This window comes from Anas platyrhynchos, chromosome 8 (assembly GCF_047663525.1).
Source record: "Anas platyrhynchos isolate ZD024472 breed Pekin duck chromosome 8, IASCAAS_PekinDuck_T2T, whole genome shotgun sequence".
Classification (NCBI taxonomy): Eukaryota; Metazoa; Chordata; class Aves; order Anseriformes; family Anatidae; genus Anas; species Anas platyrhynchos.
In genome coordinates this window covers 15,842,197-15,860,492 of record NC_092594.1, presented here as the reverse complement: position 1 = coordinate 15,860,492, position 18,296 = coordinate 15,842,197, and the positions used below count along the sequence as shown (strand labels likewise).

Sequence of the window (18,296 nt, the reverse complement as noted above, 5' to 3'; positions counted from 1 at the left end):
AAGATTGACCATTGCCTAATGAACCCTGGCTGAATTCCTTCCAAGTTCAGAAGAAATACAGAGGGAGAGATTAAAATATGAAAATCTGAGCCTGCCCTTGTTTTCTTAATAGAGGTGCATTACAGGGTAGGTCCCATGGTTACTCTTTGGAGAAGGTGTCAAGTAGCCATGGCTTGTATGCTGCATTTCAGGAGACCTGAGCCAAACTTCTCCAAAAGCCAGGTGTCAGAAGTGAGATCCTTGTCTGTGTTTATGCACATAGTTATATGGCCTGCATGTGATTAGCGCCCATGAACTTTGATTTACAAGCCTGAATCACAACTGTGCAAGGTTTTAGTTAGCTATCCGGTCACTCTGCCCTTTCTTAAATTCCAGCCATTTATTTGCATGCTTTTTACACAAAGCTGGAAGTTTAGGACTGGGAGGCAAAGTGAAAAATAAAATCCTCCCTGAGCTAATAACAGATAACCAGCCTCGCAAGGTATCACAAGAAGTCATTTCACCAGGAGAAGCCATAGTTGAAAGACTGAATTTAGCATTTGAATAACCATTGCAGACAAAGCTAGGTGTTAGTAACGACAGGTAATAAAGAGATTTTAAAGATCTATTGTGATTTTCTTAAGTGTGACTGTTACAATATGTCCTGCCAAAATGTAGTAAAGTTTTGTCAAAAAAAAAAAAAAAAAAAAAAAAAGTGCATTAACTTTCAGTAACTGTGGCACATCCTTAATATTAGTTTAGAGAAAGAGGATGGAACAAAAAGTGCATCTGACGCCTATGCAAATATTTTCTTTCCAAATCCTATTAGTCCTTAAAAAACACTTAGTCAACCGAATTTTGGCATCCAGCTCGGAAACAGCTGAACTACAACAGAACATAAGATAAGACCATTTTTCGTAAATTTCTTGGTTCAGTACATTCAGTTTGTACTGTAACTTTTTCAGATTTATTGCGGTTTCAAGTCAATGTATTATACACAGAGGAACTCTCCTGCATACAGTGTGGGTTGTCCAAGACATACAAGATGGGCAAGAAGAATTTTGTATATCTTTTCCTTCTGTATTTTACATATCAACTATTAATCCAATCTTCAACAGTATTTGGTGTAATTCACAAACACTGCACCTAGTCATAAAGTTTCCGTTTCCCTACCAAAAAGAAGGAAAAATATTGCTGTTATGAGAAAAAGGAACATGCTTTGCAAGAGTCTAGTAATTCCTATGACCCTCATTTTACAATGTTCATTTCAGTATTATGTAGCAAATCCTGGCTGTAAATATAGGTATTTTAAAACTAACCGCTTCGTTCCTAAAGGAACTGCTTGCCAAATTTAACACGCCAAAACTTGTCTCTAGTTTCCTATTCCCTTCCAAACATACACATACTCAAAAACATGACATCATGGGATCCTGCAAGCCATGCATTACCCAATATATGTTTCCTGACCTTCTCAGTAGCTCTTTTTTATTCCACATTTCTCTATTACTATTTCTCTATTACCATTCTTCTGTTTTGCTGTTGTGCTCTGGAATTTAATTATCTCCCATTTTTACCTTTTGCCTATTAGGGGCAATTTATTCCTTAAATGGACAGTGTACATCCAGCTACCCACCCTATTATTTTGAGATTTCCTTTCCTGCTGCAGGAATGATAATGAAACAACTGCTGAGGACCAACACCCCTACCCCTCACATACACACACAATACAGACACCTTTTAGTTTGTCTTTATAGTCTGCAAGTCTTGCCAGATCAGAAGGGGCTCAGGTGGTGGCAGCTGAGCTGCCCTCCTTAAAGCAGGACAAGGCAGAAACTGCTGCAGCCATCCAGAGGAAGAAGTCCCTGTACTTCAGATAGACCTCACTGACTCCTGTGCAACTCTGTTTTTACAAAAGTACTTCAGCAGCTGTATGGTTTTGTCATGGGTTTGCTAGGAAAGCTTGTCAAAAATAAACATTCATGCTAAAGGAAGTTCCTGCAAACCCTGACTGTGCCTTTCTATGAAAGACCTTCAGCCTTCTTCCTATGAATTGAGGATTAAATATTTTGGTCAATAATGTAAAATACTGTTTTATGCATATAAGACTTCTCAGAAAAGTTTACCTGGAAATATGTCTAGTGTTTACGCTGTGATTAGTAAAGTGAAGCCAGGAAACCACAAAGAGGAAAAAAATATTGTATTATATGGGTTAAACAAGTTCTCTGACTCATTCTCTTAATAGTAAAAGAGTAAGCATATTTCCGTCTCCATTAATAATACAGCTGCAATTAGAGCTTATAGCACGGTTGTGATAAGATGCTTTCTCCAGAATAAGTTTATTACAGTCATCAAAAATATCTGTGAACATTTAGTGGCTCAATACCTTTACGATAACAACCGTTCATTAGGGATCAATCCACAAGCATTAAGGTAACATTCCCGGTAAGGGAATATTGGCAAACAAGAGTAATCTCCCTGGAGATTTTTTAGCCAGAGACCCACCCCAGCAGCACCTACAGGCACCCCTCTGCTAGCATGGGGGACTGCTGCTGTGCGCCCTGGTTTTGACTTCTCCGGCAGGAATAATAGCACTTCTTACTGCCCAGAACATGCATTCTTATTCTTTTGTGTTGTTCATTTTTTAGAAGTTTTTAAACAGCTGAAGTCAGAATATTTATAGCAGTACAAATTCTCTTCAGAGAGAGGAAAGGGCAGTGATACTAATGTCAGAGACTCTAGCAGGAGCTTGGCATGGACGGGCCAGCAGTGCTTGACAGGTTCTCCAGGGGAGCGATTAGGAGACAACATGAACACTTGGAGATGGTTTTTGGTGCACACAGACAGGCAATGAGAAACAACAGGCTAACCGGCTCTTTTGGAAAAGGCAGACACTAATAAAGCACAAACGTGCAGATGAGGAAATCAAAAGGTACAGTCACATGAACACAGGCAGAAAATCATGCTGGCAGGGTGTCAAGCTTGGCTTTTCCCTGTCAGTTGTCCACTATGCCAGGAACAAGGCCGCCTCACACCTGCAGCACATCCCCTGTACAAAATGGCTGCCCAGCCCAGACACCGTCTTCTTGTCATACACAACCATTCTGTCCAACACACTGCGTTTTCTCTCCTGATGACTGCACTGCTCTCCACAGTGCAGCCATTGCCTCACAACCTCTCTGAAGTCCTATTAGGAATGCCGATTTTTCCTTTGCTGGTGACCTCCCTCTGGCTGGGCCTTCCTCTGCTGAGCAGAGGCCCCTCAGGCAGGAGCCATGGCTGCTAGCAACTGCTTTGGGGCCTTACCCTCACCAGCCGTCACCATTCCACAAGGAAGGCGAGCTAGAAGAGCCAGGATGGACGGTCATTTGCCACAGGCCATCCTGCTCGGTGTCCTGCTGCTGAGGGGAAGGCAGGCAGGAGGCACAGAGGGAGCCGTGTGGGCATGCTTGGGAGATTGTTCCCAGAAATGGCAACACCCATCCAATTTCTCCATCCAATTGCTCAATATGCTTTTATTTGTCATTTGATATACAAACAATTCTCACCCTAGACAATGCTAGACTACAAATATTTATTCTCATTAAGATAGAAGAAGAATTTCCATCTCGTCCAACCTTGACCTTCTGGGTGTGGAAGATCACCTCCAGCCTGCAAACCATTAGGCCTTATCTGCTTGTTTGTTATTGTTTTTATTTATTTATTTGGTGGTGGGTGTCCTTTCCTTTCCTTTCCTTTCCTTTCCTTTCCTTTCCTTTCCTTTCCTTTCCTTTCCTTTCCTTTCCTTTCCTTTCCTTTCCTTTCCTTTCCTTTCCTTTCCTTTCCTTTCCTTTCCTTTCCTTTCCTTTCCTTTCCTTTCCTTTCCTTTCCTTTCCTTTCCTTTCCTTTCCTTTCCTTTCCTTTCCTTTCCTTTCCTTTCCTTTCCTTCTTTCCTTTCCTTCTTTCCTTTCCTTTCCTTCTTGGCTTATTGTTATTTTTTGAATGAAGCCTTAGAAAATTTCATTCTCCGCTTACCCACTTGATGCTTCTGAATTTCTGAGCTCTCGCACAGAAATAATTTTTTTTTTCCTCAAAACAGCCATCAACATGCACTTCATATCCAAGAAGCCTTTTGTGTTTTTTGGGTTGGAAGACCTCTCTGACTTTGAACCTAGAGCTACGTGAAGAAAACAAGCCAGGGCTGCCTAGTCCTCCTTCATTTGCTTCGTTTGTTTACAGATAAATGGTACAGATGTTAAGTGGAATCATCTAATTTATATGTTGAACATGATGATTTAAAGTGTATTAACTTACCATCTTAAATAGCTGTCCAGAAAATAAACTTGGCTAAACATTGCACTTTAGTTTTCAAAATTCTTCCAGTATTACAGAGCTGTTATTCAAACAATATCCCTCTGAAAAGGGACTTTTATAAAGCCTCTTCCATCTAGTCATGAGAAAGAAAGAAGAGTCAGGATGCAGAATGCCTCCTAAAGCTAATACTCTATTATGACAGAAGTGGAAGACACATTTCGGTGACAGAACAACAGACATAATTTTTTGAGAGCTGGAAGCCCCAAAGGTCCTTCTAGGCCTGTTAAGAAACCTTAGCACAAATATCTCTAATTCCATGTAGCAAAGCTACACAATAGAATAGGTTTGGTCATTAGCTATCCTACACAGGTAAAAGAAAATAGCACACGACAATAATAATGCATTTTTGAATTTTCTGCAACCTCATGGCATTTATAGTAGACCAACCAAACCTCTAATGTTTATGCTACCAAAGCCAAGCGAAAATATATAAGCAGTAGAAACCAAATGATACAGATCTGTTTACATTCTCATAGGCACTGAAACTGTTCCTTGTGGGAATGTCTGCAAATAATAGTTGAGATCATTTACCTTCTGAGGCACATCCTTCATTTTCAAAATTAGTAAACAAAAATCTTAGAGCATTGAGGATATTCTTTTGAATTTTATACACACACTGCCAAGCTAGCATTTCTGCAAAATACTGAGAAGCAAATCTAGTTCCAAGTTGTTCTTTTAACAACCTCATTCCAGTAAAACAAAATAAAATAAAATAAAAATATCCAGATATGGAATTATTGATCTTATCCTGTTACAGAAATTCTCACATTACTGGAGAGAGCTTGTAGAGACATGAGTACATTCATTGCAAGGTTAGAGAAGGAATATCTTGCAGGTCATTTCTAGAATATATTTGGAGTAAAAGAACGCATTTAAGCACTCTTGTTTTTATTCCTTGCTTCTTTTCCAGCAAGCTTGCAAGAAGAATCTTTCCTAGAAAAGCTGCTCTGTCTGGCAGCTATTCTTTCTCATCTTTTTTAGCTCTGGTTGTTTCTTTGGGTATTGCACTGCAAGAGAGAGGATAATTTAATACAAGGAGACTTCAAAACTTTTAAATATTACTTTGCAGGGTTCATTTTCTGCTTTTTCTAGATGAGATTGGATTATTTTAAGATCTTCCTGTACTGCAAATGCTTATCTTTCCTTTAATTTTGGAATTCATATAAGCAAAATAATGCTAACACATTCTCCAAAGTACCTTCTAAAAATGTAAGATGTTCTTGTTGCTTGGAGCTTGTGCCTCTCCTGTCCCTTTCCAGGGACCTAAGGAACATGAGAACATGAGAACTAGAGATTTCATTGAAGAAATGGATTGTTTATATTTTTAACAAACAACCCCCAGACAAACTTGCTGTGCCCTGTTTATAATAATACATACCAGTACAAAAACTAAGCCGCTGTCACTGAAACTTGACCACAGCAGGCATCACTGCAACCGCAAACCTAAGATGTGTTGTTAAAGGACCTGTTTTTTGAAACCTATGCTCAATCCTGACTGCAGTATTCAGCCCATCAAGATACCCCATATAATACCAATACCAATTGTAACTTACTGGACCCTGTTATTCTAGCTTTTGGACCATGCAATGTTCAGCAATGATATTTACAGAACCTAGCACTAATCCCAGCACCATCTATCAGCTAAAATTCAGCATAAATTGTCATGAACACCTGCTGCCATTGCAGTTTTGCTAGTCCACAATGATCTATTTAAAAAGTACTATCAGCCATCCTTTACTGAGCCCTCTCCTTAACTCTGGCTTAGTGCTGACAGCCTTTCTTTGAATGTCTGTATAGGCTGCACTGCACTGAGATTCCTGCCACAACATTTCTCTTGTGTTGCTTTATTCCTGGGAGCTGGCTTGTTATCTTTAAAAAGGTCAATAAATAGGACAAATAAGTTGGAAAGGACCGGCATAGTTTTGTTTAAAGATTAAAACCTGTTCATCTCATAAGCACTCTGAACTGTGACAAGTATTTTTTTTTTAAAAACATTAAAATAATAAAACAAAAACAGAGTCCCAAGGAAAACAATGGGAAAATGCATGATTCCAGATGCGGATTAAATACTGTGCTGTAGGACCATATCCAGTCCTTCAGCCCAACCCTGTTTTTCCTCATTCTTATGACACACAGTTCTAAAAACTTGCTCCATTCTTATTTCACCAGTTGTCACTCAAAACAGGAAGTCATCTGAAGCATAAAATATGTATTGTGTGGGTAAAAATTATTACTGTCTGTACTGTCTTCGCCTTCTGTAAAGGCCTGGATTTTGACTTGAATGAAACCAAAAGTGATTTGTGTTTCCTTCAGTTGTCCAAAGCATAGGTAAGTCATTTGAACTGTGCAAATATTAAATATTAAACAGCTATAGAAAGGAATCTACTTTTTTTTTTCTTTTTTTTTTTTTTTTTTTTTTTTCCTGGGGTTAGTTTGATTTTCAGGGCCACACCAAAGATTATTTTTTTCCTCCTAAACATCTGTCCATCAGAGGATCCTTTTGTAGATGCCACCATCTCCAGGCACAGGATTCCCTCCAGGAAAAAGGAGTAATCTGCTTGGTCCTTAGGGTATAATGCCATGAAGCCAAGCCTGTACAACTTAGAAAGAAACACTGACAAGAGCTTTCCCTTGCACCTTCTTCCTATTGTTTCTCTCCTATTGCATGCAGCAACTGGGCAAGTGAGGCAAGCGAGCACTAGATCTGCTCTGGAAAAGCCAGCTGAATTGCACCCAGAAGCTGCATGCGGTCTAGCTCCAGCATGTAGAGGAACAGGAGCAAGACCACTCCCTGCAGAAGCAAAGCACCATTTGCTCTGTTTAGCTGTGAAGTGAAACCACATCCCTTCACATCCCTTTTAAGGATGCACAAATGGTAAGGCTGAGGAACAGCGGGCCTCTGCCAGCAGGAACATCTGGAGGTTGCAGAGACTGAAATGGCTAATGTTTAAAGTCGCTGATGGTTGTTCCTTCCCATAACATAAACATTGTTCTGTAAACATATTTTTTCTCTTTTGCAAGAATTAATTGTCTAGTAATAGCCCTATTTTTCTTCTTCCTTCCTTCCTTATTAGTACAGTAGTTTTAATATAGAAAAGACAAAGATGAATACAAATTTCCCACCGCCGTGGTAAGTTTGTCCTTGTGCTTTGATAAACAAGAATAAGTGACTCCTCTGTTTCTCCTTGAGGTAATACCTTGTCTCTGCTTCCAGCAGGGATAAGTCCATGGTTGACATTTCTTCCTGGAATACGACTTGCTGAGCTCAACATTTTTAATTCCTTGTATGATGAAAAGTCTTCACATCCATGAAACAAGGATATAAATTACCAGGCACAAAATAAATCTCTCTAATGGAGAAACTCTACACCTCAGAGAGAAGAAAATAAAAAAGTCATGCACATTTTATAACTGAGATAAGAACTGTTTTCTGATGAAGAGGATCGGCCACTTGTTTGTTTCTGCTCTGTCATTCCAGCTATATATTCATGCTTGCAAAAGCAGTAAAATAGCTAAAGCAGTATCTTGATTAATGATCTACCAGACTAATACAAAATCATCCAAACATATGACAAAACAGTGGGCTTACTGAGAATTTTAAAAGGAATGTTTGATAACAACTGAGATACTGAAGGAAGTTATTATCAGAGAAGTATTATGGGTGGAGGAATCACCTGCTGCTCTGGAGAGAGTGGCCAAGGGAAGAAGCTTATTTCTTCTCTGGTGGCTACTGAGAAGATTTTGACTTTTCCTATCTCTGTCTTTCACTCTCCACTGTCGTTTTGATTCTTCCCCTCAAATTACATTGATCATTCCATCTGATGTTTGTTATTGGCTATGAAAACCCACTAAAAATTTTTTGTGCATATGAACCTATCTCAGCATCCTTTGTGCCACAAAGGCAATTGTACCACAATTTTATTAACAAATTAAGGGTGAAACTTAGTACATACCATTAGATATATTTTTTTTCAGGCTAAGGGAAAGAAAAGCCCAGTGTTAACTGGAAAGAATACAAGAAAAGCATTGAAGATCCCTCCTGATCTGAAAATCAGTAATCAGGAACCTATGGAAGTTTTTTCTTGCAGAAGTAAAAGTGCACCTGTTGTGTTTTCTCTAAAGGTGCTGCTTGCTACTAGGTTTTTTGTACAGTAATGGACCTGCCTGGAAGACTTTCTAACCTGTGAAATATTTCAAACACATTTAAAGATACCACCTGGAATGGTAGACTTGAAAAACCAACACAGTCAGCTGATGGAGCTGGCAGAACAGATACGATCACTGGCTACACAACCCAGTGTGGGAGAGCCCAGAGAGCTGGGATGCCCACACCAGCCAGGAGGCCCTGCACATCCAGCAGAGGAAAAGGCAAAGAGCTCAGCTTTCTACCAGCCACCTGGCAGGGCACCAAGGAGCTTGGCAAAGTGGGACAACAGCCTGGAAGGAGCACAGATTATAGTCTCCACACTGCTACATATTCCAGCAAAATGTTTTCATTTGGAAGAATCAGCATTTTCTAAGAGCAGAGCAGTCAGCTGGAACATCTCCAAACAACTCCAACACTCATTTTAGTCACTGATGTTTTTACTCCCATCTTCCAGCTAATTAGCTACTGCTAGGACAACGTGTGGAGATTCTCTACCTCTGCAGGTAGCATCTGTTTGTGAAGCATGCACAAACTACAAATAATGGGATCTTTGTCAACATCCAGTTTGCAATCATCTCTTGTCACTCACTAAACACAGCCTCCTCATCCAGCCTTTAGATATGGTTTTGTTTCTTGCAAGAGATTAACATGTTTTTCTCACCTCGTATTTTTAACAGATAAACATTTTACAAGTGACAGAACACTAAATAATTTTGCTTATCTGATTTTTATCTATACCTCATCTTCTAAACACACTTTGAGCTGGGGTAAAATTAGAAGGAGATGTTCTAAGTCCTTGGCACTTCCAATCTCTACTTTGGCTCAGATGACAGCTCTAACTGGAAGTGATTATTTATACAGCCGTGTAAATGTTCATGGTGCTATTTAACCAAATAAAGTATATGCCATGAGTCTAGCAAAATATTGTGCACATACAAGGTCCTTCATTGTAGGCTTTTCAGGGGTAAATACTTAAAATTTGAATTGTGCAGTGGTCTGCATGACTAAATCTCATAAGGACACGTGAAATGCCCCAGTGGGTCAGAGTAATGCTTTATCTGCCCAGCAGTGTGTCTCTAGAAGAAGATAGGTAAGAAAGCATAAGGAACCAGTTTCCTGCTCCCTTCCCAGACTGCCCTTCATCATGTGCAGTTGTTGTATTAGGCTAGAGGATCTTTCTCTATTGTCCATCAACAGCAGCATCCCAGCCTGCTCCCCAACAAGAACACAAAGTGCCACAAGGCCCTGTGCATGAGGAAACAAAATAACAAGACTTACCTTCTCTGTATTTTCCAAGTGGCTCTGAACGTGATATTCCAAAAAGAACGACAATTAAGTATTAAACACGAACTGCTTGGTAATGTTTTTGTCTTATACCTTGAGTACTTGGAACACTTGTCAATGGCATCCACTTTTAATTACTGACTAAAATCTAGTTAGAAACCATGGATAAAGAAACCCAGAGCAAAAAAAAATGCTTAGGAATTTCACTAAGTGTGTGCCTAGAGAATGGATGTCTTGTGAGGCCATGCGAGGTGGTATTGCAGTAACTAAGAAACCAGCAGAAAAGCAGCTCAGTTTGTCTAGGTGCTGATGGAAAACCAACGATGTAAGGACTGAGCAAAGGGTGACTAGGGCAAAGTAAACAACACAAATGGATCTCTCTCCAGACAGACTCTCACCTGAAAATGGTTTCAGAAAGGAATGGTTGGAGTTCTCTCTATGTACAGCTATCCTAAATTCCCCAAAGCACAAAATGTTGTTACCACACTCAGAGAATAATCCAGTCCAAACCACAGTCTGTCATAGATGTGGATAATTCCATGAGTCTGCTTTCAAAAAAGTTTATTCAAAAAAGGTATGTGTTTCAAAGAGGCAACTGGATTTAGCAGACAATGTATTACGATGACGGCTGAAAATACTCAAAGGTTACATGCATCTTAAGGAAGAAAAGTCTCTGGGCACGTGAATTCTTGCTAATGGCAAAGAAACATGAGACAAAACACAGGATAAATGCTTCTCCCCTGCAATGTAATAGCCTAGTCATACAAAAGACAATGCAGCTGCACAATTAAGTACCCAGCTGCTTATGACTTAAAAATCATGCAGTACTAACTAAAGTGATCTAAGAACCTCCTCACATCCTCTTCACAGCAAGTGTTGTTGCTCTCTCATACAAAGTTTCTTCTGTGGTATTCTGACTAGCTGTAAAACTTCAACACATGTCTCAAACAGCAGTCCAGAGGTATGATTCTTGCTATTAAGTAAAAGTTAGTCACTATCCTCTATGGAGGTAAATTACATATAACCCAAGAGACATGATATGTAAAAAAAGAAACACGTATTTGCAAGCATCTTGTAAATCTGCGATCTGTTAACAGTGTTATCAGACTGGGTTCTTACAGTTCTATCTCTTAAATAGGATAAAACATCTTTCTATAAATAAGCGATGCTGAAATATGAACAGAAACGATACCAACCACAAAATGGGAGAGCTGATGATTAAAACTTAGGTAGTCCAAAACATAAAAAATAGAAAAAGAGGGAGATTAAATCCAGGAACAACAGTAGAACTTGAGCAAACTGCAAAAATTCCTTCTGCTGATGGGCCATAGATCATCACCGAGAGGCTGGGTAGCTGCAAACTGATCTCTGGCCTTCTGAGGCTGTCATCAGATTCTACCCGGTACTGCGGGGTATTGTGAATGCAAAGGGAAATAGAGACCTGATTTTAGATTTCACAGAATCACAGAATTTCTAGGTTGGAAGAGACCTCAAGATCATCGAGTCCAACCTCTGACCTAACACTAGCAAGTCCTCCACTAAACCATATCCCTAAGCTCTACATCTAAACGTCTTTTAAACACTTCCAGGGATGGTGACTCCATCACTTCCCTGGGCAGCCTGTTCCAATGTCTAACAACCCTTTTGGTAAAGAAAGAGATTTTTTGATTCTTTTTTTTTTTTTTTTTTTTTCCAAAATAGTCCTGTGTCCACAAGGGAATAAAAAAATATGAGGATTTAATTAAATAAAAAGCTGATGATTTCCCAGTTACCAGTGTAACTGGAAATAAAGTCTATCAGAGGACTGAGCTGGCTGGTAATGCTGTTATAAATGTAAATGCACACTGAAAAAGAAAATAAATGTCTAAGTTGCTTTGGGTCATAACAAAACTAACTTTTATTTCAGTTCCACGTTTTTTAGTTTGAATAAATACAAATAAAATAACATGGGACAGACAAAAGATTTAGTAAGAAACCCTGTATGATGCACACAGAGCAGTTGTGCCCCAGGAAAGCAGAAAGCATAGCGAAGAAGAAACAGGCTACCAACGTATATTTATTCTCCTCTTGTATCAAAAGGCTTTTCTTGTGTTGATTCTGCACCCAGTCCCAAATATCTGTCCTTTCTCTGTGAATTATATAAGAAACATACAATTATGATACATTCTGTATATAAAGGGAAAGCAGGAAAACTAGATACCAATTCTACTTGCATTTATTTATTTATTTATTTATTCTAATTTGAACTATTTAAAAAAAAAAAATAAATCAAGTGTTAATATTTCAGGCCATAGTAACAGCAGCTAGATAAAGTCATAGCAGTGACTGAAACCATGTTCTTACTTCTTAGCGGCAGCAACACAAGCATGGTACTGAGAAATTGGTGCCAAACCATGTTATCATCAGTAATTAATGTCAATAATGAAAATGCTGTTACATATTAAAAAACAAGTTAGTATTCAGTTTACACAGTATTTTCTGCATGTCTACACTCATGTTTTCACGCTTTGGAACACATTTAAAATGAGCTGCGAGGTTACAGCCCTGATTACAAACACATTTTAACTTACCCCTGAGAGCTGACACTTAAAATATTTTAGCCACTGAGGACCACACAGCCAAGGCAGCGGGCGAGAGTGACTCTCCCTTGTCTGCTCAGGAAAGTGCATTGCAAATCTGATTCACTGGTTTACCCAGCACGTTATACACCAAGGAGACTGCGTGTGTTCATCCTGGTTCCATCTGCTATTCCCCCCCCCAATCTCTGAATTTCTCTTTCAGATTCAAGAGTAAATGGAAATATACATCATTTGCTTTGCACATACCAGGACAACATGCTTATTTACATTGTTCACATTCTCCCTTCAGGTGACGTTAATCATAAAGTGCAAAAATCCACAAACCACTAACTCCACCAGTGCTTTGCTGATGTCCAGCAAAGATACACCAAAGACAGACATGATCTGACATTTGATCTGGAGGTGATGATCTGACATTTATTCAGAAATAAATCCCTTTGTGAGCTGCAACACGCAGTTTACCACTGCAGGGAGTTCTGTGCTGTCAGAGCAGCTTTCACACAACCAGGAAAGAAGCAGTCAGCAGCAATGCTGAGGGGCCTCTCTGCTGCTGAGTCCCAGTGTTGGTCCAATTTTAGACTCGTTACAGAAGTTTGGGCTTTCAAACTCAGGCATCTTCTGTGATTTTTTGCTGCCTAATCTTCTTCCCCATCACAGTAAACACAGTGCCTTGAATAAACTTGGGGCTACTTCTGAATGAGTTATGGAAAGAATGAGAAAACAACGGCTGTTGGAGCTGAGCATCTTCGAACGGACCCTTCACTGAACGATGCTGGAAGAGCCACCCCAGGCGGGCCTACATGCTGAAAGCCCTGGGAGGTTTTAGTGGCCGTTTTTTCGTTTGTAACTTAATCTGCTTGTATAATTGTTCTCCTAATTTGGCTTCTGGGCTTGTATGATTTTTTAAAATGGAATCTCTTCTTAGAACTAACAGCTCCTCTTCCCCTGCAGCGCCCTGTATTTCTCAGAGGCTTCTCCACAGATGTGCAATCGATCTCGCGTAACCGCTGACTGTATACGATTGCAACACTGGCATTTGTCTGAAATAAAGAAAATGCAGTACAGCATGCAAGGGAGGAATCATTCTATAATAATTCCATAATAAATGGAGGAAAATATCCTCTTATCTTGTACCCAAAGGAAGCAGATGATAATTAATATAATGGACATTAGTTTTTAGTGGATATTAGCATAGGACATGGCAGGGAGTAATTTCCTCAAGATGTTTTTTGTTCTTCTTTCTTTTTCTTCTTGCAATTTATCTGATATGTTAAAGTATATTCCAAAGAGTTGATCTGAACCATCTTATCCCCTAAGTTCCAGTCTTGCTAGGAATGCTGTCTCAGTCTTCAAATAACAGCTTTGGTTGGAAAGCTACCAAAAAAAAAAAAAAAAAAAAAAAAAATCCACAACCTTATTTAAAGCAGAGGTTAAATAACTCAATCTAAAAATAAATAAATAAATAAATAAATAAATAAATAAAATCCACAGCAGCTAAACACTAGTTTATGTTAGCTGTAAAATAATTTTACCATCCCAGAACTTGAACTGTAGCTCATGTCACACCTCAGAGCAATGCGTATCACAAAAAGCAGGGAAGGATATTTTAAAGTACAGGTTTAGCAACTGCCACACAATTGGTTCAATTTTTAAAAGAATTTGGTATTAAGGAAAGTTTAATGAAAGGATCAGATAAAATCACAGTTAGTAGCACAGAGTATGCACCTGTTATGCGATAGCTGCTCATCCCTGAGAAGAAGCCACCAGCCTAGAAAGAAACACTGGTTGGCAGGGTTGCACCTGAGGAAAGCAAAGGAAGCATCCACAGGTGGTCTCAAGAAACATTTGGCCACTCCTGTGCAAGTGAGAAAATCTAATCTGAACCTTAATGAATGTTTCTTGCTCTCATTTGTCAATGATGCTTCAGTCAATCCTTGGAGAGCATCTCTTTGCAACCAGAAGAATACGGAGTGCTTCCAAGTAGAGGTCTCATCACAGCTCCTGGCTGAAGGCTGCGACGTGGAGCGGAACCGAATGCTGTCAATGTAAAACAGAGCTTGCCAAAACACAGTCAGAAAGGTACATGCAGCTACGTGCATCCCCTTCAGACTTTTAAGTGCAGCCTGTCAAAATGTGCAGTCCTGCACTGCCGTTTGCTAGTGTGGCAAGCAACACCGAAAATGTTTGTTAAATGTAAAATTACCTGTCACCCTCGTCTGCTGTGGCAGTAACTGCCATGAGCAAGTCTACAGCTGGAACAACAGCAGAACGTAGCTCCACTGATTTCTGGGGAGTTTTACTTGTTCAGCATGCACTGAAATGCAAGAAGTGACTTTGTCGCTCTGTTCGCATAGTTTAAAAGTTTGGACCATTATTTTCCGCATGGAATGACTCACCTGAAGCTGCTCGGATCCGCTGTCCTCCGAAGAGCTGTCTGAATGCTGAACAAATAACTGATGAGAAAAATGTTCCAGGAGAACAATGTACCTGCCTACAACTAATGCACTTCAGTTGGGGGACTGAGACATTATTTTGCAATGCTTAGCATTAAGTGCGTGACTAATCTGTCGAGCTGCTCGCCTGTGCCTCTTTCCCAGGCTAGCTCTGAGACAGTCGGCACCCCCAGTCCAGCCCTGGCCACAGCCTGACCTCTTCAGTGCACTCCTTAACCAGCCAGGAGGGAATTTCCAGGGCTTGATGAACCCAGACAAATATCACCCGGCCATTCATTTATTTGTCTCTCCCTTCACACTGGGAGTAGATCAGGATGCCACTGGATATATACAGTGGGATTACTAATATTGCACAGGAAACCTTCCTTCCAGCCTTCCCTAGCTTCAGAGAGCTTACTTTTACAAATTGCAACTACTTTTGTCAATACGGTGAATAGGAACTGTATGAGGTGGCAGCCCTTACTCAGATGCAGTGCCCTCTGACTTGGATAAGTGGATGTGCTCAGGCAGTGCTTTCTGTCTCCTTGATTATCGTATGGCTTTTACTGCATCTGAAACACATTCATTACCTTGCTTATTTTCACAGAAAAGCCTATACTCTAACACTGAATATTATAAAGAAAATCCTATCCTTAAATAAAGAAAATTATATTTTTTTAACTGATTTTTTTTTTTTTTCATTAAGAATAGCTAATTAAATCCACCGGTATTTCCACCCAGCATTGAAATCAAGTCCTTCCAAGAAATGGTTTTGTTTAAACTTTCCCCCACCATGAAATAGGAAAGACTGACTTTTTGTCTCCAGTTCAGCTGAAATGCTTATTTTCAAAAATGCGAACATTTGAGCTGGTACAAATTTTTCTCCTCTCTAACCTTCAGCTTGCCCAGCACTGTGCTCCTGACTGTGTTCACCTGTAGGAGTTGTAAAAGGGGTTGGTTTTATAAGCCACAGAGACTTTCTAGCTCAGTATCTGAATAATGCCATTTAGGCACTTACAGAGACTTTCATTAACTTGGATTAAATAGTCATCAAAAGGACTGCATGTTGACTGTGTTACACACAAATAATATGATAAAGACAGTGCCCACATCCAGATTTAACAAACATATTTGATTGTTTAATGTCCCTCTGCACACTCAGTTTAACAAATATGGCCTTTGGGGAGGAAACAAAATAGACTGCAGTTTGAACAAAACACAGAGCCGGTGTTTTGCATCACCTCGTTAACCTCAAACAAGATTAATCACATCTCTTCAGCTGAGATGGTGTAACCCAGATAGTGTCTGCAAAGAAAATTTCATTGTTAAAAACACGGTGCTTCTTGCTAAGCTGTTTGTTTTCTCTGTTGACAAAAGATGTAAGGAATATGAGAATGTCCTGTCCTTTACAAGCTAGGCTATTTCAGCGGGCCTCCGTTCAGCTTCTGCTTCCAGCAGGATGAAGCAGGTCTCCCACCAGCAGGACAGCACCCCAGCTGCTGTCCTGACCGCCGTTATTGATGGTTTCACCTTCGAAAACCAACGTTTCCCAATGCTGAAAGAAGCAGATTAGAGGTGGAATCAGAATCAACTGTTCAATGCCTAAATTCAGATTCTTTTTACAGTGTCGCTATAAATAAAGATGTATACATCCACATCACAGCAGTGCTGCAAGTAGGCATACGGTCCCAGTTTATCCACTTTTGGATAAATTTCAGCTCTAATTTTGGAAGCTTTGTCAGCTGCCATGGCTGTTTATGTAAAACAAGGTGGCTAACAGCTGGGAATGATGAGCGCTCACAGAGCTCTGTCTAGTTTATACATTACTCACGGGATTTTGTTGTTAAGTGAAATGAGATCCATGTGTAATAAGATATATTTTATTTTTTATTTAGCAAAGACTGAACATTTAATTGCTCCAGTCTTACTGTTAAGCCACAGTAGTGCTAAATTTAGATCCAGAAATGGCTCCTTATTATTTGCAGGTTTGCAGTTTTACGACTGGAAAATAGTGCTGGGTGAAGAAGAGCTGCCCAGGGAGAGCAGTGCCCGAGTCAGCGAGTGCAACAAGCTGACCTCAACAAGCTTCAAGCAATTTATAGAAAACGGCAACAAAAACAACTAGAGAACCAACACGCCCTCATGCTACATACCACTGAAGCTGTAAATGGGACTAGAAAGTCAGAACGCAAACAAGGGAATTAGAAGCAGACTAACGCTTTGAGTAAACAACTCCTCTTACACAAAAATATCAAAAGAGTGACAATGTAATATCCATCTAGAAAATGGTGCCCTACATGCCCATGCATGATTGCCGTTATTGACCAAAGCACAGCGTAGAGGTACGGGCTTCCACCTGTATCCAGGCACCTCTGGAGTCTTCACACAGACACACGTGTCCATCCTGGGTGCTTCAGGGAAGGCACAGCCTCGAGGCAAGGAGCGAGCAGAGGCCCAGCCAATGCTGTCCCAAAAGGCACAGAGGCGTTCCTCGCCCAGCTCCCGTGCTGATGTTTCCATCTCACACACACAGCACCAGGACTGCGAGGACTGTGTAGCTGCAAATTCAGAAGGAACACCGAAAACACGTGAAAATGCACCTGTACCATTTGCAATACATATTGCAGAACAAAAAGACGTATCTCAATGACTTATTCTTTCTTTTGAATAGGATTATTTTGTCAGTCACACACAATAAGGGTTCAGTAAGCCGTTCCTCAGATAACTTTAACGTATAGTTTGAGCTGCCATGCGACAGCATATTCTCTCCTCCTGGCTTTACAAAACATAGCTATAAAGTCTTTGGAGTATTTTTCATATGTTCTTTCCTTTCATCCAAATCTCCACTATAAAAAGAAGAAGCAAGGACTGGCATTTTAGAAAACGCAGCCCCAGATTTAAATGTTATGCAGTGAGAACAGCAACTCACTGGGGACTGGGAAGAGATCAGCACAGCTATTGCAACACAGAACGTAACCAAGACGGAAAAAACCTCATCTTCCATCCTGGATGTTTATTGCATACATTACAGTCCTCTGTACATCTTGCTATCACTGATGCTAGTGGGAAACGCAGAAGCAGAAAAAGAACAGAACATTCTCAAGAAAGCCTCTGCAAAGAGAAGTGTGATCTCCGGGGTGAGAGCTTGTGTCATTAAACGCCTGACATCAGATTTTGTTGCTGGCAATAGCTGAATTCTCACCGACTTCAGCTGCAAAGTTTGGGCTATAGGCTCCCCACCCCCACCACTTTCCAGTGGCCTTGCTGCTTTACAGTGAGATTACGGTTACAGAAATAGATGAAGTCCTCAGAAGAGCGTAAAGGAAAAGATTTGGCACCATGTCTGTATTTGGCCTCCGCAACCCAGAACCTCGCTGTTTTGACAGAGCTGAGGTCAGTGCACACAGAGTCGGAGGAAAAAAAAAAACACAGAAGAAAACCAGAAGTTGGTGAAATCAGACAATATTTAGGGTTGGGATGTCCAAAATGGGCTGTTTGATGAGCCCAAGCTCTGGGTAGCAGCAC

At 40.1% G+C, this 18,296-nt stretch overlaps 1 long non-coding RNA gene across 2 annotated transcripts; it reads right to left on the bottom strand.

The window, feature by feature from the left end:
• Positions 1–11,957: 11,957 nt before the first annotated feature.
• Positions 11,958–16,507, bottom strand: LOC101801688 (uncharacterized). Of its 2 annotated transcripts, XR_011811005.1 has the most exons (5): positions 15,585–16,505; positions 14,736–14,780; positions 14,543–14,653; positions 13,872–14,376; positions 11,958–13,713 (listed from the first exon to the last, which is right to left on the bottom strand). It is a non-coding gene; the product is annotated as an uncharacterized lncRNA (long non-coding RNA). The 2 variants fall into 2 exon arrangements; XR_011811004.1 differs by having other exon boundaries at positions 14,736–16,507.
• Positions 16,508–18,296: the final 1,789 nt, after the last annotated feature.